Source organism: Ambystoma mexicanum, chromosome 9 (assembly GCF_040938575.1).
Source record: "Ambystoma mexicanum isolate Mex_15411 chromosome 9, UKY_AmexF1_1, whole genome shotgun sequence".
Lineage (NCBI taxonomy): Eukaryota > Metazoa > Chordata > Amphibia > Caudata > Ambystomatidae > Ambystoma > Ambystoma mexicanum.
The window spans coordinates 10,023,325-10,047,898 of NC_090931.1; positions in this window are offsets into that span (position 1 = coordinate 10,023,325).

Here is a 24,574-nt window from a genome sequence, read left to right on the forward strand (position 1 = left end):
TTCTTCGACTACCAACATCCTACAGAGGAGCGACAAGAAGAGGACAATTAGTAAGCATTCATCTTCCTATTGCACCGCCTTCAGTCACCGCTTACTTACCAAAGCTCTCCTGGAAATTCTACCGCCGCCCGGACCTCTTCCATTCTACACTCTGCTTCGCTTCCATCAGCCGGATTTCTTCCAGGAACTTCTCAGCTACCTGCAGCACAGGTTAGCATTATTCAAAGACGCACATAGCGCCATGCTTCGCCAATTCCCTTACCTACTCGAGCACTGCCCGCTCTATCAGCTCGACATCTCCATCATCCCTTCTGCATCAACGAGAGAAGGAGAAGGTCAACAGGGCAACAACAATTGCTGACACTCATTCCTTCCAAAAGCTAAAGACTTACCTCATGAGTGGAGTCGCAGCCGGCCTGGACTCTTGGGCCCACGACAGTGAAGTAACTCAGCGGAAAGGTGCCCAGCCACGACGCACCCCTGCACAGAACGGCAGGACAGAGAGCACACCTTATCGAAATAAAAGGTGAGAGAGGCTCCAAGGGGGTTGCAAGGGGAACACTTGGTAGGCGGGCCCGAGAGAAGGTGTTGTGACTAAAACTGAACTCCTATCTTCCAGACTAAGCCCACAGCAGCGCGAGTCCCCGGGGGAGGTGAATCCGTCCCAGAAGTGCTCCAGACCAGTCGGGTGGCGTCCCTGTGGATACAAGGTGAGTGTTACAGAACGCGAAGTCCAAACCTAATAATCCACCCCAGCGCCTAGTATGGAAACCTCAGAATCCGACCAGTTGGCCCAGCTGTTGGGGCAGTTACGTGCGGAGGTACATTCAGCCCGACAAGAAACCAACGCCTTGCGAAGAGAACTAAGTGTGGCCAAAGAACGAACTGATGATCTTGGCAGACAACTCCTTCAATCGCAGGCCGGACAAGCCCCATTGGCCGCAATTAGCCCATCCGTGCCAACACCCACAAGTAATCCGGTTCAGATCAATCTACCTGGGACAGTTCCACTAGCTCCACTGGAGCGTTTCTCGGGGGATCCCTGAAGATATGCGACCTTCATGAATCAGAGTCGCCTCTACTTCTTGTGCCGACCTGGGGTATTTCCCAATGACCAATCATGAGTGGCCTTCGTTTTGTCCTACTTGAGTGGTAGTGCAGCAGACTGGTCAGTGGCGTTCATCAGCCGGGATGATCCACTGTTACACGATTTCGGGGGCTTTCATCAGGAGCTGGAAAAACTCTTCTCGCGTCGCTCCCATGGACAGGCTTTGGACAATGAACTTTTATCCCTTCGACAAGGAAACCATGATCTGTTGACGTACATAGCTACTTTTAATTAGCTGGTGGTTGAAGCAGAAGGGCCTGAGGACAAACGAACCGCCTTGTTCCACCGGGGCTTGCGAGGGGAGTTAAAGGACATACTGGCCCAAGTAGTGGTTCCAACCAAGGACTGTGCCGAGTTTATTAATCTGGTGGTGCAACTCCACCGCCGGTTGCAAGATCGGAAAATAGTCCGAAGCAAACCGAATGCACGCCTCATATTTGTGCGTCCCAAAGAGCATGCCCAGCGGGGATCAGAAAGCACCATTGAACCAATGCAACTAGGAGGGGCTAGGCCTCCTTTAACCAAAGCTGAATGGGATGAGAGGAGGGAACAGCAGTTATGCCTGTACTGTGGAAAGGCAGGCCATTTCCTTAGGGAATGTCCAGTTAAACCAGCAAGGAAAACCGTTGGAGCCACAGACAAGGAGAAACCAAGTGAGGAGTCGGAAAACTACCAAGCCCAGCAATTGTAGGGGTCCAATTGTCGAGCGAAGAAATCCAACTACAGACCTCCCATTTTGCCTTACCCGTGATCCTAATTGCCCATCAAAATCCATCAAATATGCATTCGTTAGGAGTTTACATTGATAGCGGAGCAGTGGGAAATTACATGGATCTAGGTCTTGCAGCAAAGATGGGGCTTCCACTCTGTTCTAAGCCCACCACAGAGACTGTAACCACTGTAGATGGCACCGAGATCGCTTCCGGTCCTGTGTCTGAATGTACCACAGAACTCACCCTCCTATGTGAAGATGTCCACTAAGAAACCGTTGCTTTTGACCTCATCAAGGCACTGCAGTTCCGATGAATCCCAGGGATGCCATGGCTGGTCGCGCACAACCCGCGGATCAACCGGCGTGCCCGAGATGAGGTCTTCTCCCATGACTGCACACACTCCTGCTATCCCAAAGGAAGGAAGGGGAAACATGCCAGTGCATCCGTTCAGGAAGGTACAAAAAGTGTCCTTGGTGCGGTTGCTACACTACCAACTCAATACCAGGACTTTCAAGACGTGTTCCAAAAGGAGCAAGCGAATACCTTACCACCTCACAGGCCCTACGACTGCCAGATCGATCTGATGCCTGGAGCCCGAATTCCATGTTGCTGTATATACGCGCTCACCGAACCTGAGAACCAACATCTGAAGACATACCTGAAGCAATACCTCGCCAACGGTTTCATATGCCCTTCAAAGTCATCGGCAGCTTCTCCCTTCTTCTTCATACCGAAGAAGGGAGGAGAATTGAGCACTTGCATCGACTACCGTGCATTGAACCAAGTCGCCCTCATGAACTGCTACCCCCTACCTCTGATTACAGAACTACTACTTCAAGTCAAGGAAGCCCAAATCTACACAAAATTGGACTTTAGGGGTGCCTACCATCTTGTGCGCATTAAAGAAGGGGACGAGTGAAAAACGGCGTTCTGTACCAAATATGGCTTATACGAATACCAAGTGATGCCGTTCGGCCTTTGCAATGCCCCATCCGCATTTCAATACTTCATGAACAATGTTCTAAGGGAGCTGATTGATGTCTGCGCCTTAGTATACATCGATGACATCCTGGTGTATTCGGCTTCTGAACAAGATCATGTCAGGCATGTGCGGGCTGTTCTTACCAAGCTCCGTCAACATCATCTCTACGCCAAGCTCGAGAAATGCTCCTTTCACGTTACGGAAGTAGAGATCCTGGGTTTTATCCTCACTCCAAAAGGAATACGGATGGATGCACACAAGGTCGATGCTGTCTTCAATTGGCCCGCCCCAAACTCAACCAAGGGAGCCCAGAGCATGCTAGGTTTTGTGAACTTTACCGCCGTTTCATCCCAGGGTTCTCGCAAATTGTACACCTGATCACTTCGCTATTAAGGAAGTGCAACAAAATGTTTTGATGGACAGAGGAGGCCGAAAAAGCCTTTCAGGAACTCAAGACGAAATTCACTACCGCTCCAATCCTACGATACCCACGCCCAGACCTTCCATATGTGGTGGAGACTGATGCTTCCAGTATGTCGATGGGTGCTGTATTATCGCAAAGAGACCCACACACCGGTCAGCTACATCCGGTGGCTTTCTGGTCACGAAAATTCTCACCACCTGAGCTCAACTATGCCATCAAGGATAAGAAGATGCTGGCCATAAAGGCCGCTTTCAGGGCCTGGCGACACTATCTTTTGGGAGCCAGACACACTATTACCGTGATAACAGACCATCGAAATCTACATTACTTGGAAAGTGCAAAGGCCCAATCTTCTTGACAACTACACTGGGCCCTTTTCTTCACGGAGTACGATTATGTAATCACGTACCGACCAGGAGTAAAAAATGGCAAGGCTGAAGCCCTTTCACATATGGGCACCGATGAGGTGGTCTATACACTGCCTGACCCTGTGGCCATCATTCCAGGGGACAGACTCTTAGGCATTACAACTACAATGACTCAAGACGAGTTGCTGAATGATGTCCGGCAGGTTTTAACTCAGGAGCAACTACGAGAGTGGGGTTCAAGAGGAGAACACTATAGCGTTAAGGACCAACTCCCTTACTACAGAAATCGGCTATTCGTGCCTGTAAAAGAACTTCAAGAACAGGTCATCTTGGAGTATCACGACTCCCTCATGAAAGGCCACCCGGGAATTGCCAAAACCCTGGCCAAGGTGAAACAAAGTTACTGGTGGCCGACATGGCGCAAAGATGTAATTCAATTCATCACTTCCTGTGGTATCTGTGCTCAGAATAAGTCAGCAAAGCAAAGACCCGCTGTGCTCCTACAACCATTGGACATTCCGCCAGCTCCGTGGCACACGTTATCACTTTATTTCATCACCGACCTACCCTCCTGTCAAGGTTACAACACCATCCTAGTAATCGTGGACCTGTTCTCCAAGATGGCCCATTTCTTCCTGTTCAAAGGTCTACCAAATGCGTCTGGTCTCGCCAGAACCTTCCTTGAACATGTGGCATGGCTGCACGGGTTCCCATCAGTCTTGATTTCAGATCGAGGTACCCAGTTCGTGTCTAACTTCTGGAGGAAGTGTGCCTGATGGTCCAAATAGACATCCAATTATACACTAGCCATCACCCCCAAACAGATAGTCAAACAGAGAGGACGAACCAAACACTAGAGCAATACTTGCGCAGCATTCTTCAGCAAGTGGATCGCTGAGTATGCCTATAAAAACTCGCTACACAGCCGCACCGGGCAAACTCTGTTCTTTACTGTGTATGGCAGACACCCACACACATCAGAATTGGACATCCCTACGACTCTGGAAATGCCAGCCGTCACAAACCTACATGCAACCATTTCGCAAGCCTTCACGAGTGCCAAAGAACATTTGCATCAAGCCAAGGATCGCCAGAAGAAGTACATGGACCAGCATCGCACCATAGCCCCTGACTACCAAATAGGGGACATAGTGTGGCTAGCCTCCAAGCATGTATCTTTAAAGGGAACTCGGACATTCCGCCCAAGGTTCTTAGGGCCGTACCCCATCAAATCCATCATAAACCCTGTCGCGGTAAAGCTCACGCTGCCAACTCACATGCGGATACATCCGGTGTTTCATGTAGCCCTCCTGAAACCAGTTCAGCCTGGAACCAGAGTAACTACCCCACCAGGGCCTGTGATAATTCATGGAGAACCAGAATTCGAAGTAAAAGATATCCTGGATTCCAAGTATGTTAGAATGAAACTGTACTATCTAGTAGACTGGAAAGTATATTGTCCGCAGGACAGAACCTGTGAGCCCAGTGATTACATTCATGCTCCACACCTGATTCGGCTTTTCCACCAAGAGTACCCCACCAAGCCGGGACCAGACAGAAGGACCACCCTGAGAGGGGCCTTAGGGGGGAGTGCTGTCACGACCTTAACCCCTGGTCTGGGAATTCAAGGCCTCTGGCCCTCACCACAGTATTCCTACAAGCCCCAAGGGCCCAGTCGTGCCACTCTCGGCTGTCCTGGAGACAGTCCTGGCGCCTTTGGCGCCAGGCTCATAGGATAGATGGAACTTTCATTGGGCAATGGACCAACATGGCTGCCCCCACAAGGATCAACGTGGAACTGCATCATGCAGTCTAGCATCCTGGGCGTGGTCTGCCCTGAAGGCACCTGGGATACCTGCTGGCTATTTAAGCCACACCCGAGAAGAGGCGCGCACTTCGCGTTGTTCTGCACTTGCAGCGTGGCATTCACTTAGACCTGCTCGCAGCATCCTTGGCCTGCATTTCAGGGAGAAGAAGAACATTCTTAATTCATCTTACCTGTTCTGCATCCAGCTCCTCGATCATTCCGGAACCTTCCCTTAAACTCGTCTTCTTCCACTAGCAACATTCTAGAGAGAAGTGACAAGTAGAGGACAATTAGTAAGCGTTCATCTTCCTATTCCACCGCCTTCAGTCACTGCTTACTTACCGAAGCTCTCCTGGAAATTCTGCTGCCGCCCGGACCTCTTCCATTCTATGCTCCGCTTCCATCAGCCGCATTTCTTCCAGGAACTTCTCGGTGAACTGCAAGGAAGGATAGCACAGGTTAGCCTTATTCAAAGACGCTCATAGCGCCGCACTTCGCGCATTCTCTTACCTACTCCAGCACTGTCCTCTCCATCAGCTCGACGTCTCCATCATCCCTTCTGCATCATCGAGAGAAGGAGAAGGTCAAAAGGGCAACAATAATTGCGGACACTCATTCCTTTCAAAAGCTAAAGACTTACCTCAAGACCGGAGTCGCAGCCGGCCTGGACTCCCGGGCCCACGCCAGTGAAGTAACCCGGCAGTAAGGTGCCCAGCCACGACGCGTCCCTACACAGAATGGCAGAACGGAGAGCGCACCTTATAGAAATATAAGCTGAGAGAGGCTCCAAGGAGGTCGCAAGGGGAACACTTGGGAGGCAGGCCCTGAGAGAAGGTGTTTGTGGCTAAAACTGAACATGAGTCCACAGGGGATGTGCTCCAGACCAGCCGGGTGGAGTCCCTGTGGATACAAGGTGAGCGTTACAGAAAAACAATGAATAGAGGCATAGAAAGTGCCATCCCTACTCAAGATAAACAAGGAATGGAGGCATACAAAGTGCCATCCCTACTCAAGATAAACAAGGAATGAAGGAATACAAAGTGCCAACCCTATTCAAGATAAACAAGGAACAGAGGCATAGAAAGTGCATAGAAAGTGCCATCCGTACTCAAGAAAAACAATGAAAGGAGGCATAGGAAGTGCTATCCCTACTCAAGATAAGCAATGAAGGGAGGCATAAAAGTGCCACCCCTAATCAAGATAAACAAGGAACGGAGGCATAGAAAGTGCCATTCCTCCCAAATATAAACAATGAATGGAGGCATAGAAAGTGTCATCCTTACTCAAGATAAGCAATGAATGGAAGTATATAAAGTGTCACCCGTCTCAAAGATGAACAACGAACGGAGGCATAGAAAGTGACAGCCCTACTCAAGATAAACAATGAACTGAGGTACAGAAAGTGTCACCCCTCCCAAACATCAACAATGAATGGAGGCATAGAAAGAACCATCCCTACTCAAGAGAAGCAATGAACGGATGCATAGAAAGTGCCATACCTGCTCAAGATAAACATTGAATGGAGGCATAGAAAGTGCCACTCCTACTCAAGATAAGCAATGAATGGAAGCATAGAAAGTGACATCCTTACTCAAGATAATCAATTAACGAAGGCATATAAAGAGGCATCCCTACTCAAGATAAACAATTAACAGAGGCACAAAAAGTGCTGTATCCAATTGAAATAATGAATGAACAGAGACATAGAAAGAACCATCCCTACTCAAGATAATCAATTAACAGAGGCATGGAAAGTATTATTCCTACTCAAGATAAACAATGAACAGGGTCATAGAAAGTGTCATCCCTAATCAAGATAGAGAATGAACGGAGGCATAGAAAGTGTCACCCCTCTCAAAATAACAAGGAACGGAGGTATAGAAAGTGTCATTCCTCCCAAAGTTAAGCAATGAACAGAGACATAGAAAGTGCTATAGCTAATCAAGATAAATAATTAACAGCGGGATAGAAAGTGTCAACCCTCCTAAAGATAAACAAGGAGCGGAGGCATACAAAGTGCCATCCCTACTCAAGATAAACAAGGAACGGAAGCAAAGAAAGTGCCACCCCTACTCAAGAAAAACAAAGAACGGAGGCATAGAAAGTGCCATTCCCTACTCAAGATAAGCAAAGAAGGGAGATACAGGAAGTGTAATCCCTAATCAAGATAAACAAGGAATGGAGGCATAGAAATTGCCATCCCTACTCAAGATAATCAAGGAACTGAGGCATACAAAGTGCCATCCCTACTCAAGATAATCAAGGAACTGAGGCATAGAAAGTGCCATCCCTACTCAATATTATCAATGAATGGAGTAATAGAAAGATCGATCTCTAATCAAGATAAACAATTAACGGATGCATAGAAAGTGTCACTGCTCTGATACAAAAACAATGAACAGAGCCATAGAAAGAGCCAACCCAACTCAAGATAAACAATAAACAGAGGCATAGAAAGTATTATTCCTACTCAAGATAAACAATGAACAGAGGCATAGAAAGTGTCATCCCTAATCAAGATAAACAATGAACGGAGGCATAGAACATGCCATCCCTACTCAAGATTAACAATGAACAGAGCCATAGAAAGAGCCAACCCAACTCAAGATAAACAATAAACAGAGGCATAGAAAGTATTATTCCTACTCAAGATAAACAATGAACAGAGGCAGAGAAAGTACCATTCCTGCTCAAGATAAACAATGAACAGAGGCATAGAACATGCCACCCCAATTAAAGATAAAAAAAGAAATTGAGGCATAGAACGTGTCATCCCTAATCAAGTTTAAAAATGAACAGAGGTATAGAAAGTGTCATCCCTACCCAAGATAACCATGGAATAGAGGCATAGAAAGTGCCATCCCTACTCAGGATAATTTATGAATGGGGGCATAGAAAGAGCTATCCCTACTCAAAATAATCAATGAATGGAGACACAGAAAGTGCCACCCCTCCCAAAGATAAACAATGAACACAGGCATAGAAAGAGCCATCCCTACGCAAGATAATCAATTAATGGAGGCATAGAAAGAGCCATCCCGACCCATAATAAACAAGGAATGGAGGTATAGAAAGTGTCATCCCTACTAAAGATGAACAAGGAACTGAGGTCTAGAAAATGCCATGCCTACACAAGATAAACAATGAACGGAGGCATAGAAAGAGCTATCCTTACTCAAGATAAACAATGAACGGAGGCATAGAAAGTGCCATCCCTACTCAAGATAATCAATGAACGGAGTCATAGAAGGAGACATCTCTACTCAAGAGAATCAATGAAGGGAGGCCTAGAAAGAGCTTTCCCTACTTAAGATAAACAATGAACGGAGGCATAGAAAGAGTCATCTTTACTCTAGATGAACAATTAACAGAGGCATAGAAGGAGACATCTCTACTCAAGATAAACAATGAACAGAGGTATAGAAAGTGTCATCCCCCCAAGATAAGCAATGAATGGAAGCATAGAAAGTGTCACCCCTCTCAAAGATAAACAATGAACAGAGGCATCAAAAGTGCCGGCCCTACTGAAGATAAACAATTAACAGAGACATGTAAAGTGCCATTCTTCCCAAATATAAACAATGAACAGAGGCATAGGAAAAGCAATTCCGAATCAAAATAAACAATGAACAATGGCATAGAAAGTGTCACCGCTCTCATTGATAAACAATTAATGGAGGCTAGAAAGCGCCAGCCCTAGTCAAGATAAACAATGAACCGAGGCATAGAAAGTACAATCCCTACTCAAGATGAGCAATGAATGGAAGTATAGGAAGTGTCACCTCTCTCAAAGATGAACAATGAACTGAGGCATAGAAAGTGACAGCCCTACTGAAGATAAACAATGAAAGGAGGCATAGAAAGAGCCATCCCTACAATTAACGGAGGCATAGAAAGTGCCATCCCTCCCAGACTTAAACAATGAACGAGGCATAGAAGGAGACATCTCTACTCAAGATAAACAATGAACAGAGGTATAGAAAGTGTCATCCCCCCAAGATAAGCAATGAATGGAAGCATAGAAAGTGTCACCCCTCTCAAAGATAAACAATGAACAGAGGCATCAAAAGTGCCGGCCCTACTGAAGATAAACAATTAACAGAGACATGTAAAGTGCCATTCTTCCCAAATATAAACAATGAACAGAGGCATAGGAAAAGCAATTCCGAATCAAAATAAACAATGAACAATGGCATAGAAAGTGTCACCGCTCTCATTGATAAACAATTAATGGAGGCTAGAAAGCGCCAGCCCTAGTCAAGATAAACAATGAACCGAGGCATAGAAAGTACAATCCCTACTCAAGATGAGCAATGAATGGAAGTATAGGAAGTGTCACCCCTCTCAAAGATGAACAATGAACTGAGGCATAGAAAGTGACAGCCCTACTGAAGATAAACAATGAAAGGAGGCATAGAAAGAGCCATCCCTACAATTAACGGAGGCATAGAAAGTGCCATCCCTCCCAGACTTAAACAATGAACGGATGCATAGAAAGAGTCATCTCTACTCAAGATAAACAATTAATGGAGGCATAGAAAGTACCATCCCTCCCAGACATCAACAAAGAACAGAGGCGTAGAAAGAGCCATCCCTACTCAAGATAAACAATGAACTGAGGTATAGAAAGTGTCATCCCTAACGAAGATAAGCAATGAATGGAAGCATAGAAAGTGTCACCCCTCTCAAAGATGAACAATGAATGGAGGCATAGAAAGGGCCAACCCTTCTCAAGATAAACAATGAACGGAGGCATAGAAAAAGCCATCCCTACTCAGAGAAGCAATGAACGGTGGCATAGAAAGTGCCACCCCTACTCAAGATAAACAACAGAGGGAGGCATAGAAAGTGTAATCACAACTCAAGATAAGCAATGAATGTAAGCATAGAAAGTGACATCCTTACTCAAGATAATCAATTAACGAATACATAGAAAGAGTCATCCCTACTCAAGATAAACAATGAACAGAGGCATAGAAAGTGCCATCCCATCTCAAGATAATTAATGAACAGAGGCATAGAAAGAGCCATCCCTACTCAAGATAAACAATTAACAGAGGCATACAAAGTGCCATCCCTCCCAAAGATAAACAATGAACAGAGGCATAAAAGGTGCTATAGCTAATTAAAATAATGAATGAACAGAGACATAGAAGGAACCATTCCTACTAAAAAATAATCAATTAATGAAGGCATAGAAAGACCCATCCCTACTCAAGATAAACAAGGAACGGAGGCATAGAAAGTGCCATCCATATTCAAGAGAAGCAATGAACGGAAGCATAGAAAGTGCCATCTCTACTCAAGATAAACAATTAATGGAGGCATAGAAAGTGCCACCACTTCTCAAGATAAACAATGAACGGAAGGATAGAAAGGGACATCCTCACTCAAGTTAATCAATTAACGAAGGAATAGAAAGTGCCATCCCTACTCAAGATAAATATTGAATGTAGGCATAGAAAGTGCCACCACTACTCAAGATAAACAATGAATGGAAGCATAGAAAGGGACATCCTCACTCAAGTTAATCAATTAACAAAGGAATAGAAAGTGTCATCCCTAATCAAGATAAACAAGGAACAAAGGCATAGAAAGAGCCATCCCGACTCAAGATAATTTATAAATGTAGGCGTAGAAAGAGCTATCCCTACTCAAAATAATCAATGAAAGGAGACATAGAAAGAACCATTCCTGCTCAAGATAATGAATGAAAGGAGACATAGAAAGAACCATTCCTGCTCAAGATAATGAATGAACGGAGGCATAGTAAGAACCATCCCCACTCAAGATAAACAATTAACAGAGGCATAGAAAGTGCCATCCCACCCAAAGATAAACAATGAACACAGGCATAGAAAGAGCCATCCCTACTCAAGATAATCAATTAATGGAGGCATAGAAAGAGCCATCCCGACTCAAAATGACAAGGAAATGAGGTATAGAAAGTGTCATTCCTCCCAAAGATAAACAATGAACAGAGGCATACAAAGTGCCATCCCTACTCAAGATAAGCAAGGAACAGAGGCATACAAAGTGCCATCCCTACTGAACATAAACAAGGAACGGAGGAATACAAAGTGCCATCCCTACTCAAGATAAACAAGGAACGGAGGCATAGAAAGTGCCATCCCTACTCAAGAAAAACAATGAACGGAGGCATAGAAAGTGCCATCCCTACTCAAGATAAACAAGGAATCGAGGCATACAAAGTGCCATCCCTACTCAAGATAAACAAGGAACAGAGGCATAGAAAGTGCCACCCCTACTCAAGTTTATCTATGAACGGAGGCATAGAAAGAGCCATGCCTACTCAAGATAAACAATTAATAGAGGCATAGAAAGTACCATCCCTACCAGACGTAAACAATGAACAGAGGCATAGACAGAACTCAAGATAAACAATTAACAGTGGAATAGAAAGTGTCACCGCTCTGTTAGAAAAACAACTGTGCGCATATCTTAACAGTACATTACAGCAATGATATGTAATCACTGTGGTAATAACAGTTGTGGCAGAGTTACAATTCCTTGATGATAGGTGCCGGGCAGGAGTCACCTTGGCAGTTAGATGGTTTTAAGTTGCAAATAATGTTTTCAACCTCTGAGATGGTGAGAGGAGTGAAGCTGAAAGGGGTGTGAGAGAAGGAGGCTGAGGTGGTCATGAAAGGTTTAGTTAAAGGGGAGGTGAGTAAGGTAGTTTGTTTGGCATTAATTTTCAATTGCAGGGTGGTTATTTTGTTGAGGAGTGCGTTCTGGATGTTGTTACACCACGTACTGTCTTTACTGCAAGTATCGGGTGCAGGGGAAGGGGATTCTAATTCTTTAAGAATTTTAAATAATTCCTTCGCGTTAGATTCCGCTTTGAGATACGCTGGTTGTAAGTTTCCTTTTTGGCTTGTAAGATCGCTTCCTTATAGTTGTGTGAGGTGATGAGGAGGCGGTCTTTGTTAGAATCACAAGGACAACTTTTCCAAAGAGCTTCAGCCTTACGCATTTCCTTGCGCAGAACTCTTAACTGCGGAGTGAACCAAGAGTTCAAGTGGGTTTGTTGTTTGGCTTTCCGTAGTTTGAGCGGTGCTATAGTATCAATGGCGTTAAGCAAAGTTTGATTGAAGGTATCTACTAGAGCGGTGGGGTCATTATGTTGAGATGCGCAGTTGTTCAGGATAGGAAGGATGAGGGGGAGTAGTTTGTCCCTAGTAATGTCTTTTTTGTTCCTTGTTGGAATGGCTGGAGCTATGGTAGGTGTGGTGTGAGGGTTGGTGGGTGGTAAGTGGAAGGTGATGATGTGGTGGTCAGACCAAGCACAGGCGTTAAGATCAGTGATCCAGTCAAGCGTTCTGCCCTTGATGTCGGTAGGTTCGCCAATGCGTTGCTGGAATCCTAGGTTAGCTAGGGTGGTGGCAACCTCGGCGGCCATGTGGTCCTTAGGGTCGGATAGCCCAAGGTTAAGGTCACCTACTAGCAGCACCTGAGAGTTAGGCTTAGTATTGTCGGTCAGGATGGCCGTAATATCATCTGTACAGGAGCCGAGTGGTCCTGGAGGTCTACAGATGAGGTCATAGTTGCAGTATTAGTTGGAGAGAGGGCAAGTTTCACGGAAAGAGATTCTGCAGAGCTAAGTTCGATGCTAGGGATGGTTCTCAAAGTGATATTATCTCTGTGTATAAACGCGAATCTGCCTCCTTTGGAGTTGGACTGTCGGTCGACTCTGTTGATAGAGTATCCATTCGGGATGGCAAGAGTAAGAAGCGGACCGGAAGCTACATGTAGCCAAGTTTCGGTAATGGCGATGAAGTCAAGGTTTTGGATGGTGATGAGGTCAGCCTCCACCCAAGCCTCCTCTCTGTGAGGGAATAAGACCTTCTAAATGATATGACCTCTTGCTGTCTAATAACCAGGCAAGTGGACCGATCACCCAAAGGAGCAGGGAGAACGCACCGCCACGGGCCAGGCTGCAAAGGAAAAAACAACAAGTGTTTTGAAGGTAGCACTTATCCTCTGAAAGCCTTACTCACGAAATGGAATACCTGAGCTTTTTCCCCCCGTTGTAAGGAAAGTATGGCACAACACAGGAAATCACCTAGGAAAATAACAAGAATTAGAACCTAACTGGATTAAGCTATGACATAAATCAGGAGGTGTACAGGATCTTACCAGTGGAGAAGGACTGAAGGATTGGAGGAAATCAGAACACAACGGCAGGGATAAAATAAGAAAAAGGGAAATGTTAGTAGGATACTAATACCCGAGCGGCACAAGGGTCGCACTGGTTTCGGGATGGTGCACAGCTGCAGAGCGTCCTTAAGTGCCCAGCAAAACAAAGTTCAATCCAAATGTTCAGTTCACAAAAGCAGAATAGTCTTACCACTGGTGACTGTAGAATGAAGGTAACAACCAGACAGAATGGTAGTTCAGGAAGGCCGGTAGTTCGAAGGCAGGCAAGGTCTGGCACACCAGCGGGCAACAACCATGGCAAAAACATCTAGAAGAGCAGTCCGGGAGCAAACAGGGGTCTGATACACGTGCAGGGCAAAGACAAAGGCAGAACCTTATCTTACGGAGTCCGTGGAAGCAAGCAGGGGTTCGGTACACGTACGTACAGGAACAATGCAAAACGTTAGTGCGGGTTCCAGGAAGATAAGCAAAGGTCCGGTACATGGGTAGACAGGTAAGCCAGGGAAATCCAGTAACGAGTTTCAGTAAACAAATCCGGGTCGATACCGTAAAGAATCAAAGGGTTGGCACTTGAAGGAGGAACTTCTAGTAGCCGGGAGTAGCTGTAAACAGAAGCAGCGTCCTGGCTGCAACCGCAGAATACATCAGTAAAGGAGCCGGGGCAAGCCAATGCGAGGCTCCACAGCCGAACTACAGCACAGAGCTAGGTTTTCTGGGAAGTGTAGTTTCGTGTTGCTAACTTCCACGGTAGCTGCCACAGTGTACCGAATGGAGCAGCATCATGCCGTATCCCTTTGGGGAGCGCTACAACCTTCCTGACCTTCCTGGTAGCCGTACTTGGGAAACCAACTGCACTAGGGAGCCGAGCTGCTAAGGATTTAGGTGGCAGGGGCTTCCGCACAGGACGAGATGAACGCCGACCCGTAACAGCATCCACCCCCAAAGGCGGCGACAACCCCCTGTGGGCGTGGAAGCGGCGCAGGAGTACTGGTGAGTGAATATTGCTCAAGGGTTCCCAAGACCTGTCCTTGGGACCATACCCTTTCCAGTCGACCAGATAGAATGGACGAGCCCTGCGGAGTTGAAAGTCCAAGATATCAGCAACCTCATATTCGTCATCGCCATCCACACGAACAGGGCGAGGTAGTGCAGGCAGACGCGTAGAGGGAAGGCAAGGCTTGAGGAGACAGACATGGAACACCGGATGTAGTCTCCATAAAGCAGGCAAAGAAAGACGCACTGCCACAGGATTAAAAACATCCGTAATGGGAAAAGGACCCACGAACCTTGGCAGCAGCAGACGTTTGCCAGGAATGCGCAGATTACGAGTAGACATCCAAACTCTCATGCCCACTCTGTACTCCGGGGCTGCAATCCTATGTCGGTCAGCATACTTCTTGTCCCTCTCCTGGGCAAGCAGAATATGAGATCGAACTGCCATACGGACTGACTCCAATTCTCTAACACAAGCCTGAGCGGCCTGGTTGTCGATGGGGAGCGCCGGATCCAAAGGCAAAGACCGTGGATGAAACCCATATAAGGCAAGAAACGGGGACACACCTGACGCGTAGTGCACCGAATTATTGTAGGCAAATTCAGTGTCAGGTTTCCTTCCCCTATTGAGGCATTCAAGCTATTTTCCCTTATTCAAGTTTCTTTCCCATTATTTCTCTTTTATTATCCTTTTTAGATTAGCCTTGTGTGGGTGGGAAGTTTTCTATTGTAGTTTGTTTGGCCTTAACTTCCTGATTCAGAATCCTGGTTCTGTCCCAAGGCAAAATGGAGTTTCACAGTGACAGCTCTGATTGGTTAGAAAACACTGCTGAACAACAATAAACATTCAAAACTGTCACTCTTTGCCTTTCATCATCTAAACCCCAGCTGAGAGGACGTGTGTAGTGGCTGCTCCTGCTTTAGACTTGGGCCTGCTGGATTTTATCCTTTAGGCATAGCAGTTGAGCGGCTACTTTCTTGGGGGTTTCAGGAGAAGCTATCAGCTTTCAGGAATTCGTTTTGAAGACAGGAAACTCTGAAGATCTTTAAGAAATCGTTCTGGAGATAAGTGACTTTGTTTTAACTGCCACTCTGTTTATCTTAAAGACATTTAAGTGAGAACTCATGAAATGTTACCTTTGAATTTATATTTTTTGAACTTTCTGAGTGCGCTTTAAAATTTGCGGGAGGTTAATGGGTGAACGCTATTTGTAAAACGTGTACTACGTGTAATCTGAAACTAACCGGTAAACCTTGCGCGTGCGAGAGAATTCAAATGCGTGTGTTTTCCAGTGCGTGTGCTTCCTAGCGTGAGAATCTGTTCGCCGCGTGAGAACTCTATAGCGGGTGTGTTTTCCAGTGCGTGTGCTTCCTAGCGCGAGAATCTGTTTGTTGCGTGAGATCTCTATAGCGCGTGTGTTTCCAGCGCGTGTTCTTCCTGACGCGAGAATCTGTTCATCGCGTGAGAACTCTCTAGCGCGTGTGTTTTCCTAGCGCGTGTGCCTCGAAGCGCGAGTATTTGTATGCCGCGTGAGAACTTTATTGCGCGTGTGTTTTCAATCGCGTGTACTTCTGCGCGAGAACTCAATTGCGCGTGTGGTTACCAGTGCGTGTGCTTTTTAATGCGTGTACTCGACCGCGTGTGAACTCTTTTGCGCGTGGGTTATAAGGCGTGTGTGAATAGGCGCGGGAATTCATCAGCGCGGGAGTTTACAAGCGCGTGTGTAATCTGCGCGTGATTCCGTTTGCGCGTGAATCGTTTCGCGTGTTTTTACAAGCGCGTGTGTTTTCTGCATGTGGACTTTTCTTACAGTGCGCGTGTTCTTCAACGCAGGAAGTTTTCAACGTGCGAATCTTCTGTATTGAGATTATCTGCGTGTGTGTTTAGCATGTGTTTCTTCAAGAATCCACAAACTTTATTGAATTGTAAAATGTTTGAAAACTAAAGAAAAGTTTGAAAGAAAAAGAAAGAAAAAATTAAAGACTATTTAACTGGACAATTAGTGAATTTTGGAAAAAAGGCAAAAAGCCAAAACTCTCCAGGTTTGCCCAAATTAAGAAATTGCTGTGAATTTCAAGAGTCTCAAGTAAGAGAGATTTTCAGCTTCTTTACAAGCTTCTCTAAGAAATTTCAAGAGAAGAACCAGATATGATTCTTAATTATTTGTTAAGGATTTAAAGTCTTTCCCACTCTAAAGGTTAAGTAAGTAATAAAAGGATTTGTATCTGCTTTTCTTATATCCTCTGCAGGTTCAGCTTTGGTTAGCCTTGACACAGTCAGCCTGGTGTTGTTTTGTTATCCACTTCCCCCTTTCCCTTTGGGGTGTAGTTTGCAGAGCTGAATTGATATCTAGTTCTGGGAATTACATTTCAGGGGGATTGTCGGGGGTTCAGGAGCTTCCGCGGACACAGGACCTCTCAGCCTGACAGAATGAAAGGCCAATAATTTAGTCCGCCCGAGCTGTCATGAACCCCGACGAATCCATGGAGGCGTTAGGATCTTTGATCAGGGCGTTACGGGAGGAGTTGAAAATATCTCGGGATGAAAATGCCTTACTTAGTCAAAAGGTGGATGACTTGAGTGTTAAAGTAGCACAAATTCAACAGAGGGGAGAAAGGAGAGAGGATGAGGTTTCAGGGGGTGCTGGTTCTCCACCTGAGTTAGAAAGGGAAGGTGGAGATCAATTACCACAAATACAATGGGCCCCTCCAGTGGCAGAAGACGTAAGGAGTTTAATTATGCCAGTTCCTTTGGCGCCTCCAAAACGTTATCACGGGGACCCCAAGAGGTTTAGGGTGTTTTTGACGCAATGTGAATTACATTTTATGAGTAGACCAGAACTATTTCCCACGGATGCATCTAAGATAACTTTTATGTTGTCCTATCTTTCTGGGGAGGCATCTGCTTGGGCTGGGTTGTTGGTGAGTCAAAAGAGTACGGTTTTAGGAAATTACACCAGATTTTTAGAGATATTCCGAAAGATGTTTGATAGAAGACAGTTATCTCTGGAAGTGGATGGTGAACTTTTAGAACTCAAAAAAGGTAACAGAGACTTGATTGCTTATATAACACAATTTAAGTCCCTTGTTTTAGAAAGCAAGTGGCCCGAGGATAAACAGGCCTCGTTGTTTTATCGGGGCCTTAGAGATGAGTTAAAGGATGCATTGTCAGGAGTGGTTGAGCGCCCTTCTACTTGTGAAGGTCTGATTGATTTGGTTATTCAATTGGACTTTCGTTTGAGTGAAAGGAAGGCAGAGAGGTGTCATTGTCAGAGTGATGTAAAGTCTCTAGTTAGAGTGGATAGATCTAAAGTAGAGAGTAGATCCAAAGGGAATAATCCACCTCCCAGGGTTCGAGGTCCTTTAACTGTGGAAGAAAAGGCTAGGACGAGAGATAACAATCTATGTTTATATTGTGGAAGAGGAGGGCACTTTTTAGGGAATCGTCATTACACTCCCAAGAAGACTTCTACTTCAGCGGTCAAGGTACAACAGATCGCCAATACTGTGCAGACAGCGGTTCCCCATATAACCGTAAATGTATCCTTGTTCTTTGAGTTGGAGTGTAAGGGAAATGGTCCCGTTATGCTTGACTCAGGTGCCACCGGGAATTTCATGGATTGGGGTCTGGCAAAATCTTTGGGAATTCCAATTCTTCAGAAAGAGGTTGTAGAGCAGGCTAGGGCTGTTGATGGTATGTCTCTATCTTCTGGTCCTATTACTCACAGAACTGGTTCTTTAACTTTGGAGTGATCAGGAGGTCACAGAGAGATAATTTTGTTCGAGTTAATTGATGCTCCTTTGTTAAAGATTATTTTGGGTATGCCCTGGCTTACTCTCCATAATCCTCTGATTGATTGGAGTGCTAGGACAATTGACATGCAGTCAGATTTCTGTTAAGAGAATTGCTTTTCAGGAAGTCTCTTTGAGGAAGATGTCAAACAAAGTAATTCAGTGTCTAGTTTTCTGGATGAGACTGGAATTGGATGTCATGATGTGGGAGCTGTAGTGGGTCAACTTCCCCAGTGTTACAAAGATTTTTGGGACGTATTTGATGAGAAAGTGGCAGGAGAATTACCACCCCATAGGCCCTTTGATTGTAAAATTGAGCTGGAGCCAGGAACTATTTTGCCTAGTAGTAGAGTATATGCTCTTACTGAGAAAGAGAATGATTATTTAAAAGAATATTTGACGGAAAACTTGGCCAAAGGGTTTATTCGTCACTCTACGTCACCGGCGGCCTCTCCTTTATTTTTTGTACCAAAACCGGATGGAACACTTCGAACTTGCACAGATTATCGCACAGTTAAAAAAGTCACTGTTAAGAACCGGTATCCTCTTCCTCTCATCTCGGAAATGCTTACTCAAATACAAGGAGCAAATATTTTCTCTAAATTAGATTTGAGAGGAGCTTACCATCTTGTGTGTGTGCAGGAAGGGGACAAATGGGAGACAGCGTTTAAGACCAGGTTTGGGCTGTTTGAATACCAAGTTATGCCATTCGGTTTATGTAATGCTCCAGCGGCTTTCCAATTTTTTATTGATGAGGTTTTTAGAGAATACCTGGATATTTTTGTTGTCGTGTATATCGATGATATTTTGATTTTCTCTTCTGACCTGGATCAACATCAGAAACATGTGCGCTTAGTCTTACAAAAGCTGCGAGAAAACCATTTGTTTGCCAAATTGGAAAAAAGTCAATTCCATACTGATTCTGTGGAGTTTTTAGGTTTTATAATTTCACCTAAGGGTTTAGAAATTAATCCTAAAAAGGTTCAAGCAGTTCTTGAATGGCCCTCTCCTAATAAGGTTAAAGAAATACAAAGTTTTTTAGGGTTTGCCAATTTTTATAGGAGATTTATCGAAGGTTTTTCTCGGCTGGTTGCTCCTATAACGAGACGTTTAAAAAAAGGAGTGAAATTTGACTGAGACCTTGAAGCAGAAAAAGCTTTTCAAGAGTTAAAACAAAAATTTACTTCTAGTCTGATTCTAATTCATCCTGATCTCTCTAAACATTTTTTTGTGGAGGCGGACGCTTCAAATTTAGCATTGGGGGCGGTGCTTTCTCAAAGGTATGAAACTACTGGTCAACTACATCCAGTTGCATTCTTTTCTAGGAAGTTTTCTGCTGCTGAAGTGAACTATACAATTGCAGATCGTGAACTATTAGCAATAAAGTCCGCTTTTGAAGAATGGAGGCATTTTCTGAAAGGGGCAAGACATAGGGTAACGGTTCTTACTGATCATCGAAATGTATTGTTTTTAAAATCTGCAAGAACCTTGTTTCCACGACAACTTCGTTGGTCCTTATTCTTTGCCGATTATGATTTTGTTGTGACTTTTAAACCCGTAAGTCAGAACAAAAAAGCTGATGCCTTATCCCGCCAATTTCCTGGTAGTGAGGAGAGAGAGATTCTGGAGCCAGAACCTCTAATTGCTCCAGAACGTTTTTTGTTAGCCGGAGCCATTAAAGAAATGGATTTTTTGAACGAAGTTCGCCAGAATATGTCCTTGCAGAAGATGGAGGAGTGGGTAAGACTGGTTCCAGCCAGAAGTTTGAAAGACGATCTTCCATTTTTAGATAACAAGCTTTATTTACCTACTGAAGAGTTAAGAGAAAAGGTTTTGAGAAATTGTCATGAATCCATTTTATCAGGACATCCTGGTTTCAGAAAAACTCTGGAATTGGTTCGAAGGAACTTTTGGTGGGAAAAAATTTGCCAAGACACATTGAACTTTGTTAAAACATGTGTAGTCTGTGCACAAGCAAAAAGTCAAGTTGGGAAGCCACATGGTTTATTGGAGCCGTTACCTGTTCCTCCTCGTCCGTGGCACACTATTTCTATGGATTTCATTGTTGATCTCCCTCAAAATAAGGGTTGTACTACCATTCTTGTTGTGGTGGATCTTCTTACTAAAGAAGCACATTTTTTACCAATGGAGGGAGAGGTTACCGCGGAAAAACTTGCTCATAGTTTTTTGCAAGGTGTGGGAATCCTAGAGTGGAAGATCGTTTGTTGGTAATGAAGAATAACTTGGATAGAGCAAAAAAGGTGCTGGGAGAAAACAAGTTGAAATATAAAACGTGTGCTGATTTGAGAAGGAAGGCTGGTCTTGAATATAAGGTGGGAGACTTAGTTTGGCTTTCAACCCGGTACCTAAAAATTAAGGGAAAGAATAAATTCAGTCCACGATTTGTAGGCCCATTTGAGGTAGAGAGAATCATCAACCCTGTGGCAGTACGATTGAAATTACCGAAGCATTTGAAGGTACATCCTACTTTCCATGTTAGCCTTTTAAAACCAGTTTGTTCAGGGACTAGATTTAGAACACCACCTTCCCCTGTGATTTTGGAGGATTCATCTGAGGAATTTGGGGTTTAACAAATTTTGGATTCCAGGAAAGTGAGGGGAAGGTTGCAGTATTTAATTGATTGGGAGGGATATGGACCTGAAGAACGATCTTGGGAAGATCCAGTCGATGTACATGCTCCCCGTTTAGTTGCTAAGTTTCATGCTAAAAATCCACATAAGGTAGGCCAGGGACTGGGCATTAGTATGGGGGTACTGTCAGGTTTCCTTCCCCTATTCAGGCATTCAGGCTATTTTCCCTTATTCAAGTTTCTTTCCCATTATTTCTCTTTTATTATCCTTTTTAGATTAGCCTTGTGTGGTTGGGAAGTTTTCTATTGTAGTTTGTTTGGCCTTAACTTCCTGATTCAGAATCCTGGTTCTGTCCCAAGGCAAAATGGAGTTTCACAGTGACAGCTCTGATTGGTTAGAAAACACTGCTGAACAACAATAAACATTCAAAACTGTCACTCTTTGCCTTTCATCATCTAAACCCCAGCTGAGAGGACGTGTGTAGTGGCTGCTCCTGCTTTAGACTTGGGCCTGGTGGATTTTATCCTTTAGGCGTAGCAGTTGAGCGGCTACTTTCTTGGGGGTTTCAGGAGAAGCTATCAGCTTTCAGGAATTCGTTTTGAAGACAGGAAACTCTGAAGATCTTTAAGAAATCGTTCTGGAGATAAGTGACTTTGTTTTAACTGCCACTCTGTTTATCTTAAAGACATTTAAGTGAGAACTCATGAAATGTTACCTTTGAATTTATATTTTTTGAACTTTCTGAGTGCGCTTGAAAATTTGCGGGAGGTTAATGGGTGAACGCTATTTGTAAAACGCGTACTACGTGTAATCTGAAACTAACCGTTGAACCTTGCGCGTGTGAGAGAATTCAAATGCGCGTGTTTTCCAGCGCGTGTGCTTCCTAGCGTGAGAATCTGTTCGTCGCGTGAGATCTCTATAGCGCGTGTGTTTCCAGCGCGTGTTCTTCCTGACGCGAGAATCTGTTCGTCGCGTGAGAACTCTATAGCGCATGTGTTTTCCTAGCGCGCGTGCTTCGAAGCGCGAGTATCTGTTTGCCGCGTGAGAACTTTATTGCGCGTGTGTTTTCAAGAGCGTGTACTTCTGCGCGAGAACTCAATTGCGCGTGTGGTTACCAGTGCGTGTGCTTTTTAATGCGTGTACTCGACCGCGTGTGAACTCTTTTGCGCGTGGGTTATAAGGCGTGTGTGAATAGGCGTGGGAATTCATCAGCGCGGGAGTTTACAAGCGCGTGTGTAATCTGCGCGTGATTCCGTTTGCGCGTGAATCGTTTCTCGTGTTTTTACAAGCGCGTGTGTTTTCTGCACGTGGACTTTTCTTACAGTGCGCGTGTTCTTCAACGCAGGAAGTTTTCAACGTGCGAATTTTCTGTATTGAGATTATCTGCGTGTGTGTTTAGCACGTGTTTCTTCAAGAATCCACAAACTTTATTGAATTGTAAAATGTTTGAAAACTAAAGAAAAGTTTGAAAGAAACAGAAAGAAAAAATTAAAGACTATTTAACTGGACAATTAGTGAATTTTGGAAAAAAGGCAAAAAGCTAAAACTCTCCAGGTTTGCCCAAATTAAGAAATTGCTGTGAATTTCAAGAGTCTCAAGTAAGAGAGATTTTCAGCTTCTTTACAAGCTTCTCTAAGAAATTTCAAGAGAAGAACCAGGTATGATTCTTAATTATTTGTTAAGGATTTAAAGTCTTTCCCACTCTAAAGGTTAAGTAAGTAATAAAAGGATTTGTATCTGCTTTTCTTATATCCTCTGCAGGTTCAGCTTTGGTTAGCCCTGACGCAGTCAGCCTGGTGTTGTTTTGTTATCCACTTCCCCCTTTCCCTTTGGGGTGTAGTTTGCAGAGCTGAATTGATATCTAGTTCTGGCAATTACATTTCAGGGGGATTGTCGGGGGTTCAGCAGCTTTCGCGGACACAGGACCTCTCAGCCTGACATTCAGCAGGGGCGAGCATCGCCAACCAGGTAGACTGAAATTGGAGACAAAGGCATCGGAGGAATTGCTCAAGAGTGGCATTAGCCCTTCCAGTTTGCCCATCTGCCTGTGGATGATACGCAAAGTTGAAACGATCATTAATGTGAAGTGAAAAGTCAAAGCCCTCCAGAAGCGAGACGTAAACTGAGGGCCGCGGTCTGAAATAATGATAGAAGGGAGCCCAAAGAAACGAAAGATGTGCTTGAGAAACAAAGAAGCCAAGATGGGGGCTGAAGGCAAACCCGAGCAGGGAACAAACAGAGCCATTTTAGAAAAGTAGTCGATGACTACCCAGACAGTATCATAATCGTTCAGAGGAGGCAGATCCACAATGAAGTCCATGGAGACCATATACCATGGTTTGTGTGGCACCGGAAGGGGACGCAAAAGGCCCATAGACTTGGACCTAGAGTCTTTGCATTGAGCACACACCGAGCAAGAGGCCACATAATTGATAACATCCCTGGACATCGATGACCACCAAGCCCAGCGGTGCAATGGCTCCAGCGTCTTTTGTTGCCCTGGATGGGCCGCCATCAGTGAATCGTGTGACCAGGCTAGGGCCCGAAGACATGCTTCCCCAGGAAGTATAAAGAGACAACCTTGGATATAAGGCAAGCCCTGCACAATGTCGAGGTTTAGTGAGTCGCATTCCTTCATGTTTGATGTCACCCAGGACGAGATAAGGGCACGGAGTGAAGGCTGAGGAGTACAGGCACAAACTACCCTCTTAGGTAACAACAGAGGACGATCGGCCTTAGAAATGCAAGTACCATGGGATAACCTTGAAAGAGCGTCAGCACAGGCATTGAGACGAGCCGGTCGGTATGTGATGACAAAATTAAATTGGCAAAAGAAGAGATGCCAACGAGCTTGTCGGGCCGTAAGGCATTTCATTGATTTAATTGCAAGGAGGCTGCGATGGTCCGAATAAACAGTGACTTGATGACGGGCACCCAACAGATGGTGACGCCATTCTGCAAAGGCTTCTCTGATGGCTAATAATTCACGCTCTGTGATAGGATAATTGCATTCGTACGGGGTCAATTTCCTGGAGAAATATGCAACTGGATGGACTTCCCCCGAATCAGGACATTCCTGTGACAACACTGCCCTAATAGCTGAGCCAGAGGCATCCGCCTCCACTAGGAAAGGGAGGAGAGGGTCCGGGTGTTGTAAGACCGGTGCCGTCGAGAAGGCGGCCTTCAGGGTCTCAAAGGCCCGCTGTGCATCCGGATTCCACGCATATGGTTTCTTGTAGCTGGTCAGTGCAGTCAAAGGAGCAGAGATTGATGAAAATGAATGAATAAAACACTGATAAAAGTTGGAGAACCCCAAGAAGGACTGCAACGCCTTGACAGAGGTAGGGATGGACCATTCCAGAATTGCTCTAACCGTGGAGTGACTCATTCGAATGCCGTGGCTGGTCAGGTCATAACCAAGGAATTCCACCTTGGTGGAATTAAAAACACACTTCTCTGCCTTGACGTATAGGTGGTTCTCCCTTAATCTTTGCAACACAATACGTACATGGTCGTTGTGTTCCTTCATAGAAGATGAATAGATAAGGATATCATCGAGATAAACCACAATGAATTGGTCCAGGCAGTCATGGAAGATGTCGTTCATGAATACCT